Source organism: Cyanistes caeruleus, chromosome 6, assembly GCF_971803275.1.
Source record: "Cyanistes caeruleus chromosome 6, bCyaCae1.hap1.1, whole genome shotgun sequence".
Taxonomy (NCBI): Eukaryota; Metazoa; Chordata; class Aves; order Passeriformes; family Paridae; genus Cyanistes; species Cyanistes caeruleus.
Window position 1 is genome coordinate 62,850,481 of NC_141706.1, and position 21,454 is coordinate 62,871,934.

Genomic DNA, 21,454 nt, shown 5'->3' on the forward strand with positions numbered 1-21,454 from the left:
CAGCACAAGGACACTATGGCTCGATTTGTCTTCACCAGTTGGACCACCTAAGCTGTGCTTTGAACTGTCATAAGTTTATTCCACCCAGTGATCCAGCATCACTCTTTACCAAACCAAAAGGTAGCAAGAACACTGGGAAAGGCACAGGAAGAAGCTACACCCCAACACTGGTGGCAGGGACAGAAACCAAGACCTAATTTGCCAGTCTGAAGGATTAGGTTAATGAAGATGTACCATTAACACCTTTCACTTTTTCCTTTAACTTTGTACAAAGCCATAGACAAAGCAATCCCTTCTTCTGTGATCAAAGCAGTGTTAATTATTTCAGTTCACAGCATGTTTCTACCCTCAGTTCAGCAACAGCCTTGACTTGTTCCTCAAAAACTTAACAATAATAGTATTCCTGGCCTCACCCTAGGGCAGCAATTTCCTGGCAGTGCTGGATGGAGTGTACAGTCAGCACTACCCACAGCAGCCTGCCTGGAAGAGGAGCAGAGCTGGGCTGGACTGGATTCAAAGGCAGTGCACGGCTGAGGAGATGGTGAGACAGAAATCATCAATTCAGCCAACAGCCAGGTGGAAAAACAGGAGTTCCCACAGAGATTTGGGGGTAAAAAGGTCAGAAGATCTCAGGTTATCACATCCCCTGTTGTTCTCATGTCACTTTGGGAATGCACAGGCTTTTTTAATGTTCCATATACATTGCTGATTTATTGGCTGTTCCACAGGGTTTTACAGCTTTTTCATTAAACAGCAATTAGAGCAGGCAGCCAAAGTCAAGTCAGACCTGTGCACTGAAGAGGCAGAGAGCCCTGAGCAAACAGTTTTTCCTTCCTCATTTTAGGTTTGAGGAAGGAAGTGACACTGGATCTAGCTGATGCTTTACCTCGTGTCTGCAGGTAGCTGCATGCCATCTTAGTGAAAATTCTTGAAAATATCATTGTCAATTCCCTTTGTGTGGCTTCCTGCCCTTGTTACATACAGATATTTCAGGAACAGAGTGAAGCTCTGTGCTGACTTTTGCTGCTATTGATGCACAGTGCCAGCAGAGCACCCCAGGGACACCCTGCTTTGTACCCCTCACATAAATGCAAGCACACAGCATCTGACTTCCAGCTGAACACACCAGCCATCCATTTGCACACTTCATCACACGGCCCCCAGCACCAGGCAGATCTGGAATCCTTCAGCCTTCATTTGGAATTTTTTTTTTCCCTCCTGCTTTAAAGCCCAAACTCAAGTTGAGATTCCCAGACAAGAGGCTGCAAGTCCTTAGGAAGCTCAGAGCATTTATCCTCTCCAGGGAACAGCTTATCACAGGAATTGCTGCCATCAATGAAGAACAGTTAGGATTCTCTGACTAATACAAAAGTACAAAAGAAGCATATAAATACTTCCATCAAAAAACCACTGTCTCTTATTTTCTAGACCAAGAGGAATCAATGTACTGTGACTGTATCTCATGTCTGGGAGCTTACTGGGGGTAAAAAAGGGGACAATTTAAACACCCAGTAAAAAATAAAATTTAAAAATAAAGTCTGTAGACACAAGGGGATACAAAGAAAGGGGAAATAAAAAATCACTATGGATAGAAGGGAGATTATCAGGTCTCTGAATCCATTAGATCCAGTGCTTAAACTGCAGCAAGAAAATCTGTCAGGAGTGAGTTAGATATGATTAATCTGGATGTGGGGCAAAGGGATGGAACCGTGGTCCTGTCCAGCTGTATTTTCTGTGATTATCTGTGCTCCTCAGCACTCATAATTCATGGCATGCTTCTGGTGCTTGGTATACAAAACCAGCCAAAACAGGACTTGTTTCCTATCTTGCTCAAGCTATAGAGTTTCCTCATAAAAATGATAATGTCTCAGTTTAGCCTGGGGTCCTAAACATCCAGACAAATAAGAATAAAAATAGCCACAACTGAACAACAAAAAAGAGAGTAATTCTACAAAAAGAAATTCAGTATTAAGATCCATTAAGGAGAGAAACATGGCATCTGTCAAATTTATTGCTTGGTTTCAGGACTTGGGAAGAGTCTCTTCATTTCCTGTACCTCTTGAGTATTTACTATATCCCCTATGAGCGAAGTCTCCCAGAGTCATTTTAATGTCATGTTCTAAGCACTCCAGTGTTGTAAATCATCGATTTTTATCTTCTTCTCCCAATCAATGCAAAGATATTTATGCTGAACACATAAAAGCACTCGACACTATAGAGAAACCAATTACACCCCGCGAGACGTTCGCTTTTGGTGGTTGACATCATGGAATTATCCATTACACTCTGCACATGCCTGCCATTTCCAGGAAAGCAGAGTGACCTTGCCTGCCTGCAGTTTGCATCCCTGCATCCTGGCGGAGCAGAGTGGCAGGAGCTGGAAGCAGAGGTGCCCATCCCTGGCTGGGGAGTCCCTGACCTGAAGATTGTGAAAGTTGGGTGAAATCACGAAAGGAGGAGCAGCTCTCATGCCAGCCTTGCTCCTGTGCTCCTGCCAGGCGCTGCTTGCTGTCAGAGAGGAGGTGCTAACCAGAGATTTACCCCTGGCTGTGGTCAGCCTTCCCTCCACAGCCCCAGGGACAGACTGGAAAACTTCATTATCACCCTGTGTTTGCCAGTGCTCCAAGGATGGCTCCTACATGCACCTTCTGCCAGAGTGCTAGGCAGCTCCTTCTGTCTCTTCCCACTCCCACACACCGGGCTAGCGATGACTGCATCAGACTCCAGGGCAGGCACACACTGCAGCACCTGCGAATTGTCTAGACCACCCCACGGCCCCCTGTGGCTCCCATAGAGCCTGGCACTGGCAGACAGGTTCAGGGGATGAGCCAGGAGCCAGCCCTTTTATCTTGGCAGAGCTGCAGCAGACTTGTCAAGTCTCAGAGCGCTTTGCGTTCCTGACGCCCACCAGTGCCTGTCTTGCAGTTTCTAAAGTGGCAGCAGCAATTCTCACCATCCCAGCACAGCACTGAGTCTGTGCTGCCTGGAAAAGGACCCAGCACCAAAGGGCCTCCCAGGAGGCCTTCCCATCCTCAGCATCACCTTCTCTCCCTCTCCCCCATTTCCATTGCTCAGCAGTGGAAAGGAGCTGTCCTGCCATGCTGTGACTGACAGTGGATGTGCCCTGCTGCCACAAGACTCGGTGCTTGCTTTCTCACAACTTAAAGAGAGTGTTTCTCTCAGCACCAAAGCAGCCAGCATTGTCTGAGGAATGAGTGTGTTGAACAAGACCATGCAGGAAGGTGCTCTACTTTCCCCAGCACTGCTGCCAACTTTGCCTTTCCATTTCAGGTGCCTGCTCAGGTTTTCTCTGAAGCTCCAGCAGGTGAGGAACAGCCCTCACAACTTGCTCAAGTGAACTAAATTTGATTTTAAAACCTCAGTAAGACCTTCCAGTGTGGAAAGTAATGCCAGTGAAGTCGGGGAGCTGTGATGGTAACAGCAGATCCAGCCTGAAAGCACAGCTTTAATGAGAGTACATCAAGAGAGGGAATATTAAACTCCAAATTGTTCTCTCTCCTTGCAAGTGCAAGGATTACAAAAGCAGTGACACCAGCAGAAGCTTTAGGGTCCAGAGTCATCATGTTTGCTTCTCCAAGTTCCCAACTGACCCAGCTGAGTGAGGCAGAACTATCTCTCATCAGTGGAACAATTAACTTTCTGTGTGCCCAGGCACTCCTTATACTGAATCTATTTTAAGTTTCTGAACTTTTCCTTAGAGGGTGTTGAGGGCTTTATCTCTTGTTGTTAAAACAGGCAGAATTCAGCCAAGCTCTCTGCAGATCACCCCCCACCATTAACAGGAGGCCAAATCACTCGGGGGGGAAAAAAGGGCAATAAAAACACCACGGTATTTAAAAGCCAACAACCATATTTTGACTCTCAAATTTTAGAAAAAATATAAAATCCCTTCCCCCTATTATTCATCCGCTTCTGAACACCTGGAGCATCAGGCAGGCTAAGGAATGATGTGAAAACACCAAGCAGAAAAGGTGTCCCTTATCTCCAAGGAGTGCACACAAAAGAAATGCTAATGACAAGAACTTGCAGCACATCAATTCAATGGCATTAAGCCCTTTGGCTATCTCTCTTCTCCAAAAATCAAAGCAGTCTTAAATAATAATAGTATGAAATTAAGCTGATTTCATGCTCTTTTATCTAAATGAAGACAGCACACATGGCTCAGTTTTAAACCATAGAGGAAATAACAAGCTTCATTCAGGAGACTTCGTGGACAGGAATTTGGCATCGTTCTGTTAATCTGCTTTACAGTCATACCTTATTTAATTAGGAAACACATAGGGAAATTAATTGGTACAAACATAAATTAGCAGTAATCTCTACTACAGCAATACCTATGCAGCATTCATCAGGCAGCAGACAATCTGATTCACAAAGTCTGCTACCAACAGGTCTCCCACTTGAAAATTCTACATTTTGGTGTCTGAAAACCAGGGTGGTCTGACAGGCAGCCTGTTCAATTCACCTGGACAAACACCACCAAAAACCATAGAGAAGGTGGATAGGTACTGCAGTAAAAAGAGAAATAAGTCACGGTAGAACTGTGGCATTTGTAGGTCTCATGTACCTTCTCTTTAAAGGCAGAACTGAGAAAATAAAGCAAGCAGATAGAAGGGAGAGAGAAAACATTGCTTTTTCAAAAAAGAAAAAGAAATATTCTCCTGGAAGTACATATAAGCTATTTTCCTTCCCTCTGGTTGAAATGAGAGCATCTTATTTTTCACCTCGGTTATGTAAAGTCCTCTCTGTTATCCACAGCCCCTCCTTTCCTCTCATCATCTCTAATTAGCACAGATGAACAATATGTACTCTACTTAGAAAACAAACAAATAGGTATTTCAGAGGTATCAGTTATCCAATGCTGAGCCCACGTACGGATCCTTTGCATCCACCCAGAGCAGCTGCTTGGGATCATCTCCTCTCTGCTGCTGTGAAAGGCAGTCGATTTTCATTTGGAAGAAGTATTGCTGCCTTGGAAGCTGATAGAAATCCCTGGTGTGCTGCCTTACAGAGGGGTGGTGGTGGCACAGTCCTGGCTCAAACACCTCTCTGCTGGATTTCAGCATTTCCTCCGTGCCCAGCACCGAACGAGCCCCTGTCCACATGAGCAGCACAGTCCACACAGTCTGGAGACCTGAACCCTCTCACAGAGCAAGAACCCATGCCAAATGCTCCTTAAATAATCAGCCAGCCATATATATAAGCTGTTTATGGGGTAGCAAGGAGCTTCTGACCCCTCCTGACAGCAGGAGCTGACTCCAGGCTGTGGCTCCACATCCTGAATGCTGCTGACACCCTCCATCAGCACCCTGCCATTCTGGATGCAGCCCTGCAGTATCATCAGCAGGCAGGTGTGTGTGGCACATCTGAGCTCCCACCTGGACTGAATTCAAAACCTTCCAGCACAGGGAAATTTTGCTCCAAGCTGTGCTCTGCTGACACAATGATTTATTGATTTATCTCTCTACAAGGGAAACAGGAGCACATCCAGTCAAAGGATGTGTTGCATTGTAAGGCTGTGCTGGAGAAAGGGAAAACCAGTGTGAAAACAAATGGTTCTTATGTGGACTCTGCTAGGTGCACAGGAGGAATGAGCTTTGGTTTGTTTGTTTCCTTAAATTATACACAAATATGGTAATTTTTTTTTCCTAAGAGATTAAAACCTTTTCAAAATTAGTACAGCCAGTCTAATCTTCAAAGCTCCTCTATAAAAAAGGGCTCAGTCTTCCTGGTACAAAAAATTCTCAATAATCAAAACTCCCTGTGAAATAACAAAAACTACTGCTTAATTCTATCTTATTTTTATCTATTTTAAGCAATGATCCTGAAGAATAAGATTCCTGTGAACGAATCCTGGAGGCATTCCCATCACAGGGATGCTGCACTGCCCTCTAGAGCCTCTCTCACTTTCTCCATTCCAGCATCTAGGCAAAAATTCATACAAAATTGCCTCTAAAAACACCACAGAGGGGAGTGCTGTCCACCAGATATGAGGCATGGCCAGTAATTAACATATTAAGAAAAATATTCAGATTTAAACCCTTCAGGTGGTTGTCAGTGTATTTTGGACAATATCTCACCTGTCCCTGCCTCTGTTTAGGAAGGCACATGTACGAAATAAGGTATTTAGGAAGAACTTTCAATATCAGCATCTCTATCTCCTACAGAAATAAAGATGCTAACAAAGAGAAAAATATTGTATTTTTTATGTCTTTCTCCATCCCCCAAAGCCACAACTAATCCTGTAACTCAGATCACAGGACAAAGAATCTACCTGCTTCTTTCAGGATGGAAAATTGCTGCACTCAGACCTGCTGCATCCAAATTCTGTGCAGTGCTAAAGAAAGATGGGTATTGCTCCTGTGAGTGCTTTGCTTTGATTTTAAACTAGTTTTAGTTCCTTTCTCTCAGATTCATAATGAAAGATCCTCCAACACAGCTCACTACTGTACCTACATACCCACCTTCAAGCAGCTGACTGTAATAACTTTTCCATTCATAATCCAGCAAGGAGAGGATAAAACACACCTTAACCCTGGCTTATCAAACTACAGCAAATATCTCTGTCAATATCACATCCTAGCAGCCACATGGACACATTTGCACCACAGCAGCACCACTGAGGTCAGCTCTGGAGAAGGAGGTCTCTGTTTCATGAGCCACATAGGGGAAAGGAAGAGGGAATAAGGAGCAATGGGGAAAAAGAAAAAAAAAAGAGAAAAGAATGGCTGCCCAGCTGCTAAAAGACATGCTGGGAATTACAAAAGCAGTACTGCTGGGACCCTCTCAAAGAGGTTTGAGATTATATTCAGACTTGCACAGCCACAGGAAATGAAGAGGCTCTAGAAGATGGTCCTGGACACTGCCCAGACCAACTCCTGGATTACAGTGGGAACAACAAGGACTGCATTTTGTGCATGCCATTTCTAGTCACAGAGGAAAAGAGCACAGAACACATCTCTTAAGAGTTTTTCTGGCAACATGCCAGCATCTGGAAGAGTTCTCAGAGAGTCACCACAATCCCTTGGTCTCCAGCAAACATGATAAAACAGTCAAGAAGTTGGAGATTTAGGGTTATTCTCTGAAGTTAACCTGTTTTGCTGAGCTCCACATCATCTCTGCTGTACCCTGCCCCACCAAGCTTGAGCTTGCATGGAAATTACAGCACATTAAACTCACTCCATGGCCTAACAAAAGCACCTTGAGTGACACTGAGCCTGCTCAGGAGGCTTTTCTATTAAAGCCAGAAAAATTACCTGTCTGCTAAAAGACACGCTCTCCTGGATGTCACAAACACAGCTTTGAAGTCTTTATCTTAGCAAGGCTCAGTGTAACCAAACCCCTGCTCTCTCTCATGACCCAGGGACTTCCCAAAGGCAGACTTACTCTACAGCTTACTGTCTCCTCCAGACTGGGTCCCCAGGACCACCCTGAGCTGTCTCAGTTTGGGTCTGAGCTTGGCTCCTTTGGAGGCCTCTCAGATGGAAACTGGAAGGAGTTTGCTCTTGGCAAAGACCTCACTCTCAGGAACAAGATGTGAACGGACAAATGTGTCTCATGTTTTAAATGCTTCCCAGTCCTCCTGAAAGTGTTACATTCCTTTGGCTTATCCATCTTCACCTGCACTCCCTTCCCTGCTGCCCTGTCCTCAGAGATGTACTGCAGCTTCTATCCAAGACGAAGTTGGAAAGCTTTTAACTTGGCCAAAGGTACATCACACTGAGTCACACTCAATTAACCTAATCAAGTATTTCTCTAATCAAAACATACGTTTCTGGGCTGGCAGTTTCTGAGTCAACCACAATTCATTCAATCTTAAGGAAAAAATCATTAGAAAAACCATCTGTTCTCTTTAAATAGAGGAGCTATTTTTGCGTTCATAATGAGCCCAAGTAATTATAAAACAAGTGGAGTGGGTTTCAAAAAGAAAAATAAAAAGAGAGGATAAGACAGCTGCTACCTTGTGATTATCATGGTACTAACACATTTCCAGCCATGTGAAGTTCAGGCCTTACACTCCTCACATTATGCAACACGTAACCCATTGTCACCCCATTAGCACAGTAAATGCTACAGGGAGGCACTGGGGGCAGAGTGCAGAAGAGTGAGATTTGGTGAATGAATATTTACATACTAGAACTCAACACCAGCAGAATCCCGAAGTTAAAGTTCTCAGAAAAGGGTTGATTCTCAAAGGAAATCAGTGACAAGGTCCCACGCAACTGCTATTTTTACGTGCCAAATTCAAGACTTCATTCCTCAAAATCATCAGTCAGTTGACACCTAATCCCAGGGGATCTGACATTTTTTGCATTAAAATTCCCTGGGCACCCACCTGCTCACAGAAACCATGACAGCATGAACCAAAACAGCAGAACTCTTTCATACCTAATCCTCCCCATAACCCAGAGCACAGAAACTTCTGCCTACGTTTCCTGGTGAGATCATCCATCACTAAAGAGCTGAAGCGACATGTGAGATCACATGGGCAGCACTTTTCCTTTCCAGCATGGCTACAAGGTGGGCCAGCCCTGAGGGGAAGTCCTGGCTTTGCCTCCAAGGGTCTGAACCCCACCATCCCCACTGCCCTGTGGGGCCCTCCTGAAGAATTATCTCTCAGTACACCCTGCTGGAGCTGCTCCTTCTGAATGTTCAGTGGGCCAAAGAGAAAGGCCAGAGGAGCACAAGCCCGTTGGGAACTCCATTTGAGAAAGTTTCCTTTCCCACAAAAGGCTGTCTTGACTTCTTGCTCATGCCCCAGTGGTGGCTGCAGCCAAGCACAGAGAGCGTGGGCAGCACTTCAGGAGTCTGGAGGCTCCTCTTTCCAGCCCAAGAAAGGGGCACATTCTCCCTTTTTGCTGCTCTGCCTCTCACATTGATTGACTTAGGGCCAGCCACACAGGCTGCAGGGCTTCCCATGGAGACACCTGGCAGGTTACTGGATTGTGTGACTGCTCTGTTTAAGGTCTGACAAAAGCTCCTCATGGATCCTGCTGCAGAATCCAGGAAGAAAACCTTCCCTCAGGGTCTCCAGCTCTTGAGTAAGACAAGCACAACTCCCAGATTTCCATTGCCCTGGAGGGAGATTGGGGAAGTGAAGAGAGTAAAGAACTGAACCAAAAAAGCAAGGAAGCAACAGGAAGGCAAATGTGGAGAAGGGCAGCTCTGGAGATCTGTCCTTGTGCCTTCAGCAGGGCAAATAAATGACTACATACCCTGCACAGTCACTGCTGTGGAAGCACTGAAAACAAACATGCCCACTAGAATCACTCCTTCCCCCCCTGAGATTGCCTGTTGGGAAAGCTTTAATCCATTCCTTTTCCTCTAACAGGAGGGCCTGCAGCTCTGTTCCCAAAGTTGCTAACACATTTAAGTTCTTTGGTGTTCTTCTTGACTCTGTAGCACTTGGACCCAAGTCAGCACAAAAGAGAAGGTCAGCTTTGTTTCATACTTCTCTTTCCAGCTCATGCTTTTTCAGGAGAAATATTTGGAAATCAGAGGTAAGCAGAGTAAAGGTCAGAGTCAGTCATTGTGTTTGTGCTTTTTGAGACTTAAAACTACTGATTTTTCAACATTAGCTTACAGGCTTGGGAGGCCTGAGCCAAGGAGCAAGTGGCAACGCCTTGACATTTCACAGAGCCTGAAGGATGTAATTCTTGATAGGACCATGAGTAATGGCTTCAAACTGAAAGAAAGTAGGTTTAGATTAGATTTTAAGAAAAAATTCTTGGCTCTGAGGGTGCTGAGGCCCTGGCACAGGTTGTTCAGAGAAGCTGTGGCTGCCCCACCCATGGAAATGTTCCAGGCGAGGTTGGATGGGGCTTGAAGCAACCTGGTGGAAAGGGATGGCAGGGAATAGAAACAAAATGATCTTTAAGATCCCTTCCAACCCAGACCATTCTGTGACTCAGACATACCTAACACAGGTTTCAGAGTGGTGAGGAACAGCACATCCCCTGCCTCCTCTGCCCCTCTTGACCTCCACAGCACATGCCCCAGTGATAAAGAGGAAATCCATGAGCAGCACCAAGCCAAACACTGAGCTGTACCAGCATGGACAGCACAGTCTGAGGGCTCCTCCTCCAGGTACAACTTTCCATTTGTCTTTTCTAAATTACAGCTCTCTGGTCATTTTGTCATTTTGGACAGATCAGATCATGTGGCCTGGGTAATGAAAAAGGAGAGGTTGCCAGTATTTGGGCTAAAATGAGAGTATCAGACACAGTCAAGGCTCTCTAACTGGGTGGTGGCATCACTATTTTCCACCCATGTCCCTTACATATGGGTCCTATGAAATGGGTATGTGTAAATATGTAATTAATGCACAATTAGGTGCACATCAGATGGTTTAGCCCGTGACAGAGCTGGCATGTGGCTCTTGCAGCCAGACAGGATGACCACCCTGATACACAGCATGAACAGCACAGACAGAAAAACCTGCAGACTGTCAGATCCCTCACTGTGAACTACCTCAAAAAACACGGCAGAACTTCCCAATGCAAGTTATGGCAACAGAAATAAACCCTCATTTGTTTACAGGCTGTCTTCTGACTTCAGCATGAAATGAATTCTGCTTCCACTGAAAAGTCTGTGATACAACAATCATATAAAACCCAAATTAAGCCAGGGAAACAATTATTAATGTTATATTGAAATGCAGAGGAGCAAACCAAGTAATTCAAACTGCAGAACAAACCCCAAAGCACCGCTGCAAAATGTTGCAAGCATTTGCACATCTTATCTCTGACAGCTTCAGTAAAAACCCAACAAATTTACAACATTTGCTCTGAAGTAAAGCATCAGAACCTCCTGGACTAATTTTTCAGCAGGACTCCCAGCACACTTGGATCCCCCACATGAAGACCAATGAATATAATTGCAGTGTTCACATTACAGAAATTCTAAAGTAATTTTTGTACCCAGAAAATAAAATAATTTGTAGCTCTACGCATGTTTCATGGAGCATGCACATTTTTAAGACTTTAAAGGCAAGTATCACAACTTCACCAACTAAAATCTACACTTTCATCAAACAATAATAGGTATTTTACCTAAATGTGTAGATCTGAAGTAAATCATGAGGCAAAAATATCAGCTGCTACAACAAATAACCTTCTAGTCCTTGTGGCAATGAAAAGAAACAAAGCCTTCTTTCCTTCTATCTGCTGCTCTGGAGAGAAACTCTGAAAATTTCAAGTGCTGCAAAACAAGAGAGAGGACAAAACCCACCCACACATGAAGCATTTTGTGTGATTTCTATGGTGATTGTGTTGTTCTTCAGGGTTGACTCAAAGTTTTTAAGCACAAAGCGTAACCAAGGCACGTTGCGCAAAGCGGGTTTCAGCCAACAAACCTGAAGTATTTTCAACAACATTATCGATAGAAAATGTTTGTTCCACTAGGAAACAAGAGAGAAGAAATTCCCACTCTAGAACAGTGGTCCATGCCCCTTTGCCATTGTCTGATAAATACATAACAAATGCTTTTCTGCAGTCAACAACCTCAAGATCCCAATAATTGCCTTTAAGCAGTGGCCCAAATGCTTATCTTGAGATCAAATTCACATTACCAACAAGAATCAGCATTGTGTGGATGCCTTCTATTTGCAGAATCCCTCTCCCCACACAGGAAGAAACAATGCTTAGGAAAAGAGAAAGTACCACACCAGAGAGCAATAAATTCTTTTAGAAAGCTCTCTTCTTTCAATTGCAGTGGGACACCACAAGGGCCTGAGTAGATCTTTGTTAAAACTACTGGGTTTTTGTTCAGCTACCAAACATTTTTGTTCCAACCCTGCAAGCACTTGGTTGTCAGAATAACATGATGGGAAACATTTGGGGGAAATTTTTAAAATTTACGTACATCATCTGAATATGCTCCCTAAACACCTCTGAGATGTAAACCACATTTTGATTTTTGATTTTTATAAGAAGTGCTTGAGAGTTTGAAAACCTCTCAAAATTGACCCAAAATAAGGAGTTCTGGCATCTGAAAACCTGTATTTTTTATTTTTTATTTTTTTAGAATAACAGCATTCTTAAAAACACTCCTGCCAGCTGTAGGAGTAAGCACTATCTGCAAAGTTCCCAGATGCTTTCAAACCCTATAAAAGCCAATGAAGGCTAATTAGGACTGACTGCCCACTCCTGGAGGCACCCAGTGTCTTGTGCATTTGAGTCACTAAATGATGATGATGATGATGATGATAATAATAATAATAATAATAATAATAATAATAATTCATTACAGAGCACTATAAAAGCAGCACAGGCAAACAGGGTGGAGAAGCAAAACCCCCACAGTCTCAAAGTCAGCACCAGAGCAAGGTCTGGTCTAGTGGAAGGTGTCCCTGCCCATGGCAGAGGAGTTACACTTAAATGATCTTTAAGGCCCCTTCCAACCCAAGCCATTCTAGGACTCTGTGGCTGAATCCCAACACGAGTCCCAGCTGTGCCTCCTGCAAGGGGCAGAGAGAGATGTGAAAGGTATTTGTGGAGCAGAGGGGTCAGAGTGGTACCCTGAGGTACCCTCAGAGAGAAAATGCCCCATTGCACCCCTGCCTTCCCCAGTGCCACCGAGGGACCCTGCACTCCTCTCCCTGGCAGCTGGAATGAGCACACAGCTCATTCCAGGCCACAAGTGGGGACTGTGTTAATGAGGAGATTCCCCCCAGCTGCTCCACACAGATGTGCAGTGCAGCTGTGATCCCACGGGCAGAGGGAGGAACAAGTGTGATTTTGTGGGTTTGTGTGCAGGGTGGGCTCTGTTGTGCCCTGCCAGGACCCATTCTTTGCTAACACTGTCTCTGCCCTCCTCTACCTGTCTGCTGCTCCTGATGAAATCAGAGACTTTGTTCTTGAGATTGTATCTCCTCTTGGCACTGCTCTTCTCAGGACTTCACAAATGGCATTTTGTCTCCCTCATACCCAGAGAAGGCTGCCACAAGGTCACTTTTCACTGCTTTTACCAAACCCTGCAGCTGCTGATGGATAATATTGGCAATTTTACCTGACTGTTTACCCACCTGCTTAATCCTCCAACACAAATCCAATCTATCTGAAGCACAAAAAGGAAGGCATCCAAGGAGTTCATCCCAGACAGCACAGATAACTTAGCATCCCTGAGTGATTAAAACATTCCTGGCTGGATTTGATTACAGCCACTCTCATAGGCTGGGTGTGTATGTGTCTGGTTGATAACCATGTTCTCCTCTGACTGAGAATCCATCTCCCAAAACTACACAAAGAACAGTCTGTGCAAAGTCAGAGTGCCTAAATAACAACCAACCACACCAATCTGTAGAGCTAGTGGCTTGCCAGCTCTGAGAGAGCTTAGACTCAATCCCGTGCTGAATAATTGATCAAACTTTGTGCAGAACCAGAGCCATCAACAGCAGATCACACAAATGGGACATGAGCACAAAGTCTCCTTAATGACTACTCAACCCCATCAACCTACCTAAGGCACATCAGAGGCTGCTTTTCCAAAATAAAGCTGCCTGATGCTTTTAGAAATGCCCCCTGATAATTATGACTGCTCCTGTTCACTTAAGAGATGTCCCTAAGCCGAGCAGCACCATAGAAGGACGTACCCAGATGAAACTCCCTTGTTTCCCACATGTTCAGGAAGAAAAAGAACACTCCAAGAAGGCCAATAAACATCCCAGACTCCTGCAGATGGGTCCCTCAGGAAGTGCTGGCATCATTGGAGCAAAGGCAAAGCACAGTGCTGCACTTCCCAAAACCTGACACAGCTGGAAGAGCTCTCACTGCCACAGTGCTTCCAGCACATCCTCAGCCACACCACACCCTCCATAATTACCCCTCTGCACTGAGCAGGACACACTCCACGGTGACCCAGGCATGTTAAACCAGTGCTGCAGCCCTCAGTAGCAAGGCCACGGGGATACATTCTGTTTAAGGTACCCTGTGACATCAAAAATATTTGGTTTGGTAGCTCATTTTTGTCTTCAAACCTTTAAAAACGTTATTCTAAGCCTGGCAGTAGGATTCACAAGCCTGGCAGCCTTTCAGATTCAGATTTTGAATGCCCTCTGCACCTTTGTAACTGCAGCCCAGTTGTTCAGCGAAGCCCTTCCCACCCTCTCCTCCAAGACATATAAAGGTGCCTAACTCTGTGAAAAACAAACTCTCCTCAGAGGCAGCATCTCTGGAGAACATCCCCCCACACCCCTTGAATCAAAACAGGAAGGAAACAGATTTTAAATATTCTCCAATTTACTTTGAAGTCTGACTATGTACCTAAATGTTTTCTGACAGGGACAGGTACCTATGCACAAACACAGGCTCTTTGTGCAAGTACCTGTGTTTCACTTATTTAGAAAAGAACACACAAGTGCAATCTGTATTTTCCACAAAGCAGACATTCTTTAAGCTTTGCTTTCAACACAGCTGGATGTGATGCAGGTCTATTAGTAGCAAGAATTTAGGCAATGTTACATCAAAATGAAACAAGAAAGGGAAACCAAAACCAAGATGCAATGACATGAATTTTCAAATGGAAGTCAATATACTTCCAGTATTTAAAAACTACTCTGAAGAGACACATAAATGTTTCCTCCTTTAAATATATTCTCTTGGAAGATCTTTGATTTTAAAATATACAGAATGGTCTTAATTTTATGAGGATACTGTCAAATCATGAAATCGTTTAGGCTGGAAAAGACCAAGCCCAACCAGCACTGCCAGGCCCAGCACTAAACCATGTTCCAAAAGTGCCACATTTACACCTCCTTTAAATCCCTTCAGGGATGATGACTCTACTACTGACCTGGGAAGCCTGTTCTGATGCTTGACAACCTTTTCCATTATTTTTTTTTCCCCCTAATATCCAATCTAAACCTCTTCTAGCACAGCTTGAGGCCATTTCCTCTTGTCCTATTGCTTGTTCCCCACAGAGCCTGACCCCCACCTGGCTGTCCCCTCCTGTCAGGGAGTTGTGGAGAGTGAGAAGCTCTCCCCTGAGCCTCCTTTTCTCCAGGCTGAGGTCTCCCAGCTCTCTCAGTCTCAATGGAGGCTTGCTCTCCAGACCCATTCCCAGCTTCCCTTCCCTGCACACACTCCAGACTCTCAATATCTTTCTTGACATGAGAGGCCCAAAACTGAACTCAGGATTCGAGGTGCAGCCTCACCAGCGAGAATACAGAGGGACAATCACTGCTCTGGTCTGGCTGGCCACACTATTCCTGACTCAGCCCAGGATTCCATTTGCCTTCTTGCCCCCCTGGGCACCCCTGGCTCACATTCACTGCTGTCAGCTCCCCCAGATCCTTTTTCTCCAGGCAGCTTTCCAGCCACTCTGCCCCCAGCCTGTGGTGCTACATGGGTTGTTGTGATCCAGGTGTAGGACCTGGCACTTCACCTTGTGCTCCCATAAAACTGGGCTTGGTCCATCAATCCAGCCTCCTGCATCCCTCTGCAGAGCCTTCCTTAGCTCCAGCAGATCAACACTCCCACCCAACCTGATGCTGTCACCAACACACTCAGTCCCTTCATCCAGATCATCAATAAAGGGCTAATCAGCACTGGCTCCTGCACCTTTAATTAAAAGCATCAGAAATGTAGAGAAATGATCCACAGTTCTGTTTGGCACTGACCTGAACTGCGTCCAAGCTGAACTCATTTCCAATTGAGCTGAAGCCATAATTACTGGAAACCAAACTTCCCTCACTTCTTATCCTTGAGACAGCAGGAACAATGAATTATTCAGCAATTAAACCAGAGCAGACAGCTGTAAAATGTATCTCTGATCACCTCAGTTCAACACTGACACCTCTTCTGGCAGCCCAGAATCACAGGAAGACAGACTTTCTGGCTCTTCTGCCTTTCTCAGAGAAACAGCTCTGACTCAAGGACAGAAGTGGACACTGCCTGAGCTCTCAGGGTGCCCCTGCTCCTCCCAAAGCTCCCCAAACAAGAGAATCCCTCAGTCCTGCTGATGGTGCCACCACTCCATACAAGTACAGGAAAGGCTGGCATCTGCTGAGGTTGGATACACAGCCAAACAAGAACAATCCAGATTTTCCCACTTCAATAAAAATCATAGTTTATATCTAAGTGGAATTTAAGTACACCAAGTCCAAGGAATGCCAGTTTATTATTTTTAACTTCAGGCTTCCCTCCAGTCTTTTTCATTTCAGGTTATTATTTCTCAATCAAAACATTGAGCAATTTTCAAACAGATGAGGAATCAACTGTCAGATCTGGATCCCTGCTTCAAAATCTAACTCATGGAAGGACAGATTCTGCAAGGTAAAAGTGTACTGTTACTACTCAGAACAAACCAGGTTAATTCCTAGTTCTGCTAAGGCCATGCTGAAGCACCAAATGACTCCACGCTGTGGAAAATCCACAACTCCACCCCTCAGCCTGGGCCTTGCCTGAGATGACCCTTCCTTAGGGACACAGCCTTGAAAGAAAATGAGGAACAGCAACCACAAAGGAACATCACCAAATGGAGAAAGGGGGAGAAGAATTAGACTCCTGATTAAGTCCAACCTTTTTAATAAAAAGCTCAAGCCTAGGATTTTTTCCTGAGAGCTTATACACTGCTATATGCCATCCTGGCGTCTCTTAAAATCTCACGTGATTATTTTCCCCAAAGCTGCCAAAAGATGTAGCAAAAACAACCCAGCAATCTTCAAGAAGCATTGAAGTTGTCATTTTTCTAGTAAATCAGGAGGAGACTGCCAGGACTGTGTCTAACAGCAGCAGCTCAGGTCCAGCAACTTGCCAGTGCTGTGATATGAAATATTAAGGGAAATACCTGGCAGCAGCATCACTGTCAGGATCACAAGCTGAGCTAGGGTGGGTCAACAACACCATCAATCAAAACACCCTCATCAATCAAAAATCTGGAGGCAATCATCCCTCAAATCATTTCTATTATACTGTGGTAAGAAAACCCAACATCTCACAGGCTCCCAGACACAGACAAGTCCCCCATGATTACAAGAACACCTGTTCCTAGGCAATATCTCGAAAGCCGGCTTTCCCATTCCTTTATTCTTCCAAAAATTGGTGTCTGTGCACACGAACCCTTTCCCTGAGGAGCCCCAGGCAGCGCATCCCGCCACCATTCCCTGTGAGACCCGCGGGCACCGCCCGCCGCCGGCCCGGGGAGGGGGACAGCGACACGAGGGGGACAGTGACCCCCGACCCTCCTTCTCCCACCCCGCCAGGCCCCGCGGCGGAGGGTCCCCACTGTCCCAGGGGCAGGGCCACTGGAGCTGGGCCCGGCTTCCCCCTCCGTGCCCGTCCCCGGGGCCGTCAGCATCCGCTTCCATCAGCATCCCGCTTCCCGCAGCATCCCTCTCCCACTCCCATCAGCATCCTGCTCCCTCTCCCATCAGCATCCTGTTCCCATCAGCATCCTGTTCCCATCAGCATCCGTCTCCCGGCAGCATCCCGCAGCATCCCGCAGCATCCCGCTCCCTCTCCCGCCAGGATCCCGCAGCCCGGGCCGCCCGCACTCACCGTCCGTGGCCATGGCCATGGCCGCGGCCCGGCCCGCCGAGCTCGCTGTGCGGAGCGGAGCCCGCGGGGACGCGGAGGGTGCGCGCCGGCCCCGCTCGCTGCATCCCCGCCCGGTGCATCCCCGCCCGGTCCATCCTCGCCCGGTCCATCCCCGCCCGGTCCATCCCCGCCCGGTGCATCCCCGCCCGGTGCATCCCCGCCCGGTCCATCCCCGCCCGGTCCATCCCCGCCCGATCCATCCTGCCCGGTCCATCCCCGCCCGGTCCATCCTGCCCGGTCCATCCTGCCCGGTCCATCCCCGCCCGGTCCATCCTGCCCGGTCCATCCCCGCCCGGTCCATCCCCGCCCGGTCCATCCTGCCCGGTCCATCCCGCCCGGTCCATCCTGCCCGGTCCATCCCCGCCCGGTCCATCCTGCCCGGTCCATCCCCGCCCGGTCCATCCCCGCCCGGTCCATCCTGCCCGGTCCATCCTGCCCGGTCCATCCCCGCCCGGTCCATCCTGCCCGGTCCATCCCCGCCCGGTCCATCCCCGCCCGGTCCATCCTGCCCGGTCCATCCCGCCCGGTCCATCCTGCCCGGTCCATCCCCGCCCGGTCCATCCTGCCCGGTCCATCCCCGCCCGGTCCATCCCCGCCCGGTCCATCCTGCCCGGTCCATCCTGCCCGGTCCATCCCCGCCCGGTCCATCCTGCCCGGTCCATCCCCGCCCGGTCCATCCCCGCCCGGTCCATCCTGCCCGGTCCATCCCGCCCGGTCCATCCTGCCCGGTCCATCCCCGCCCGGTCCATCCCCGCCCGGTCCATCCCCGCCCGGTCCATCCCCGCCCGGTGCATCCCCGCCCGGTCCATCCCGCCCGGTCCATCCTGCCCGGTCCATCCCACCCGGTCCATCCTGCCCGGTCCATCCTGCCCGGTCCATCCCTGCCCGGTCCATCCTGCCCGGTGCATCCCGCCCGGTCCATCCTGCCCGGTCCATCCTGCCCGGTCCATCCTGCCCGGTCCATCCCTGCCCGGTCCATCCCCGCCCGGTCCATCCCCGCGGGGCTGCGGGAGGGAGCGGCGCTGCCTCTGCCGGGGCGGCACCGGGGGCCGGGGCTCTGCCACATTTCACCCCAAAATGCAGCCTGGGGAGGGTAAGGGCTTCGCTGCATCTTCCAAAATGTTGCGCCGCGTCTTTTGATGGGTCCCGAGGAGCGGGCTGGCCGCTTGGCAGCACGTGTGGAATACAACAGGCAGCCCCCACCCCGCAGGCACGGACAGTGACAACTCGCAGCCTGTGTCACAATCACCTGCCCAGCAGGGTGCACGCAGCCTGGCTCTGGGGTTTAATTGCAACCTCACTTTTCAAAACCCACACAAAACTCTCTGTTAAGAAAAAAATGAGTTACTCCCCAACTCCAGTAACCCTTCGCAGCTGAGGGCTGGTTCTTCCATCCTGCCTTATTTCCCATATCCAGGCTTACGTTGCTGTGATAAAGAGGAAGCAGTTTGGTGTCTGTTACAGAAAGCTCAAGCTGCTGAAAGATAAATGTTGCTTTGATGGTTTCTACTACAGCCAAACTATGTCACAGCATTGAGATTGACCCAAGGGCTACCAAGGTGGAGAAGGGCCCAGAGGTGAAGAGCAGCTGAGGTCACTTGGTCTGTTCAGGTTGGAGGAGACTGAGGGGAGACCTTATCACAGTCTACAACTTCCTCTTGAGGGGCAGAGAGGGACAGGCACTGATTTCTTCTCTGGTGACCAGTGACAGGACCCGAGGGAATGGCTGGAGCTGTGTCAGGGGAGGTTTAGGGTGGACACCAGGAAAATGTTCTTCACCCAAAGAGTGGTCAGGCACACAACAGGACGCCAGGGCTCTGGTCACAGCACCAAACCTGACAGAGTTCAGTAAGTTTTTGGACAAGGCTTTCAGGCACATGGTATGACTCTTGGGGTGTCCTGTGCTGGGCCAGGAGTTTGACTTCAATGATTGTTCTAAGTTCCATCCATCTCAGGATCTTCTACAATTCTAAGTCCTAATGCTAGGAGCAAGACAGAGCTTAGCACATTTTCCAATTCCTTGTAGCTGATGAAGTTCCAGGAGTCCCATTTCCAAATGGGCTGCACATGGAGGAGGGATATATTCCATTATCTGCCTTAACTGGATGCCCAGATCTGAGATGAAAATGGGCTGAGGAAGCCACATAGCAAGCTTTGTAAAATATAAATAGGCAACTCCAGATGTAAAATGAACTTCAAAACGAAACATTCCAGAAAAGGGATAAAATAACAGTGTCATTTGAAGAAACCTGCTATGCATGTCTTATGTGATGAGAGAATACAAACACTCTGCATAGGGTCCTGTTATATAAGACACATAAGGAGAACATTAGAATAAACTTTAAAGTATCTTTTAGTCCTTTAGGATCAGCTCTACTTTTAGAATCCTAAAAAAAAAAAAAAACAAAAAAACCCAACAAAACAAAAAAAAAGCAACAAAATAAAGAGCAGACTTTTGATTTTAGTCTGAAAAAGAAAGGGTTTAGAATTAATGGAACAGTCTCTCCAGCTTTGTAACGTATCTTTTTGCAGATGGTGATTAATTAGTTGTTCTCCATGCTCACTACAGTAGAGATGTGCAATTGGTAGCAACACAAATTTACTTCACAGTTAACAATTTGGCCTTATAACAAACAGCAAAATCCCTTTTATTGTAGGGCTCTCCAGTTATTCCAGATTGACACTAAGTTGTCTACACTGACACTAAGCTATAAACACACAGATCTCCACTGTCATCCGTGGCATTTGGAATTGTCTCACATCACTCCCATACTGCTGTTTCAGCTTCAGTTTGAAGGCTGCAAAAACCTCCAGACTGAGCACAGCTGCTTACAGGAGCATTCCCAAGCTGCTATTTGAGCTTAATTTGTCCAGCCTTTTGCACTTATTTTGACTTAATTAGACCTTGTTGGTTGTTTTAATAAGAAAAATATAAAATATATTGTATACTTTCACTTAAACAGTTTGCAGGTGTTCAAGAAAAGACTGGACATGTACTTAGTGCCATGCTCTGGTTGACAAAGTGGTGATCATTCAAAAGTTTGACTTGATGGTGCCAGAGGTCTTTTCCAAGATAATTGATTCTGTGGTTCTGTAAACTGATGTCACCTCTAGGTGTTTTAGGTTTATTTTGCTTTTCATCACCCACATTTTCCTTGCAAACACTGAGCACTGGCTCAATCCTCCACTAAGAGGATCTTTCAGCTTTGCCAAAGAAATGGTGATTACTTGTGGATGTACAGACAGTTGTGCATCTACCTCAGAGAAGCTTCAGCCAAAACATATGTATTTATTTCTGAAAACTCTAACATCCAGATACACACAGTCATATGGCCTCACTCCTATCCACCAGCACAGCTGGAAGTTAGGCTGGAGTGATTACAGATTAAATTTCCTTCCAGAATTTAACTACTGCAGTAGCTGTGACTCCAGCCAGGAGACAATTTAGATCCCAGAACGTCTACTACTGCTATTACTATTTGGAAGTCCAGAATTATTGTTGAGGGCTTTTTTAATGACAGCTGCTTGCTCCAATGAAGCATTTTAGGAAGTCCCTCTCCTGTTTTTCAAAGCCTGTAATTGCCCATCAGACTGCAGCAAGGGATTTTTTCCTTTTGAAGATTACACCAGCATTGTGAAACTCTGCTTCCAGCTGCCTCCACATTCTCAGGATTACTGTTTTGAAACATCACCAGTCAGCAGTTCTAAGTTTATTCTTAATCATGACTCCCATTTTACATCTATGTAATTTTATAAACAAATTTCAGAACATTTGTTTTCATGATTACAATATGAAAATAACTGCTGGTTGAATGCACCCATCCTTGTGCCTAGCCAAGCCTTTGCACGCTTTGTAAATCATTAGCAGAGGAATGCAGGGGGGACTCAAATCACCGAGT

The 21,454-nt window shown here is 46.7% G+C and overlaps 1 protein-coding gene across 1 annotated transcript in view; it reads right to left on the reverse strand.

Annotated features, from left to right (window-relative positions):
- SYT16 (synaptotagmin 16) overlaps window positions 1–11,140 on the reverse strand; it is an 89,392-nt gene extending 78,252 nt beyond the window's left edge. The window contains exon 1 of the mRNA XM_086892419.1: window positions 11,073–11,140. The gene's annotated coding sequence lies outside the window, so the exon portion shown is untranslated. The remainder of the gene's footprint in view (window positions 1–11,072) is intronic.
- Window positions 11,141–21,454: the final 10,314 nt, after the last annotated feature.